Raw genomic sequence first — 1,985 nt, 5'->3', positions numbered from 1 at the left:
CAACATCAGCAGACATCAAAAAGTGAGTGCCACGGAGACGAAGGCGGCTCAAACAGGAGGACGATCTGTCTCCAGACATGGTGAACCACATTTCTCTCTCCCTGACCAAATTCTCCCATCATTCCTCTCTCCGTCTTTTCATTCTGACTGCCACCCGACAGTGTGGTAGCACATGGGGCAGATTGTTGTACTTCATGTCAGCGTGTTCTCTCACGCAAGGCCGGTATGAGTGATGTGCAGAGTGGCTTTTCATTTGAGGATTTGGATGTTTAGGATTTGGCTCTGTGACGCATCGTTTCCCTTCACCGGAGAGACGATGTGACCAGGCAGTGGCAGACAACAGGACACGGCAGCTAAAGAGCTGGCAACTTAGACCACAAAATGTCATCATTTTTCACAGTTTGATCATTTTTCATATGAAGAGAGGAACTGCATCTTTCATTACTGCAAAACATGTCAACATGTGTTAAATCTATACTTTTGTTTGGCTCAGTAAACTAAACAAAATAAATCTTGAGCAACATTTATTTGTGTTGCGTTTTCATCCAACAAATTAATTTTGTTCCTTTGTCCTCAGCAAAAAATCTAAACTTTTAAGTGAAGAAAAACTACTATGTAGATTTTATTTAGGTTTCGTGTAGATGTGTAAGTTCAGGTAATGTTAATTCAGTTTCTAGCATAACTATTCATACCCTCTGAACTTTTCCAATACTTGTCACAGTAAAATGGCAGACCTGTGTCTGCCATTTTAATCCAAAAAAAAACATAAAAATGTGAAAATGATTTTAGAGAGAAAAATGAACTTCAACATCCCATAGAAGAAAATGCGTCTATATTTCCTTTATTCTAAAACATTACAGCAGAAGTAAAATGGTTCTTCAATGGTTGTTGATGCATAACAAAATTTCTGTATTAATATAAAAGACAACTGGGGTTTTTCTTTCTTTTTTTTTTTCAAAAGCTCTTGTAATATTTGCAGCTCTAAATGAGTTTTATTTTTCCTGGAAAGAGGGAAAAGATACTTGTTTTTAAATTGTGAAGGTTGTTGCAGTTTCTTCTCATTTTTTCTAATCAGACAAGACTCTGAAATGTATTTTCTACATTATATTCCGTTTACTCCAACTGGTTCTTTCTGTGTTTTAGAAAGAGTGTGCATATTCCTTCCATCCACCCCGTCAGAGAACATGTTCACGCCTGTGTGTGTGTGTTTCAACCTCATATCCCCACTCGTGTCTCAGAACAGTTTATCAGCGCTGAGGCTGAAGAGGCTTTGAATTCTCCAAAGCCCCTAACCCCTGGGAACATACCTGTTCCTGCAAGCCTCAAATGTGCAGGTGCCCCATTTCAAAAGATGACACGCCTCCTCTCCGTTTCCCTCCTTTACCTGCCTCGTTTTCTACCTCCCCCTTCTTACGGCTGCAACTCTACACTAAAACTGAACCACAGCACTATTGAAATATATCCTCCAGTCCTCCAGTCTGGTCCGCACTTCAAAGTAGACGTTCCCCCTCCAGCCAGATCTGAGGGGGGCCGTCCGAGCAGGAAAAGGTCCCAGTCCCTGAAGAGCTGGGACTTCAAAGTCTGTTGCGTTTATTTAGGAGCTGTTTGAAAATCAGAGAACACCCGGACATTTGATGCTACTGTTCAGCCACGGTACAGTTGATACTGGAGGTTAAATTGTTTCACTAAAACTTTGATCAAATAAAATGCATTCTAATAGCACCTGGTTTGGCTGTGAACACAAAAGCACTTTTATCATCCAGGAAACTCAAAGTGAAGACTGTTTTTTTTTTTGTTTTTTTTTTTTTTTACAGTTTAACACTGTAACAGTCCGATCAGCGAAAACAGGAGAGTAACGTTGGCGCCTGGTGGAGATCTTTATGTTCCTCATTTCTTAACTATTTCTCATCTTGAAACAACTCAAATGTAAAATGACTGATGTGTTTTACTCCAACAAGTAGTAAACTGTAACTGATTCCATATGT

The sequence above is a fragment of the Poecilia formosa genome, unplaced genomic scaffold (genome assembly GCF_000485575.1).
Source record: "Poecilia formosa unplaced genomic scaffold, Poecilia_formosa-5.1.2 Scaffold20, whole genome shotgun sequence".
Lineage (NCBI taxonomy): Eukaryota > Metazoa > Chordata > Actinopteri > Cyprinodontiformes > Poeciliidae > Poecilia > Poecilia formosa.
Note: the sequence above shows the minus strand (reverse complement) of the source record.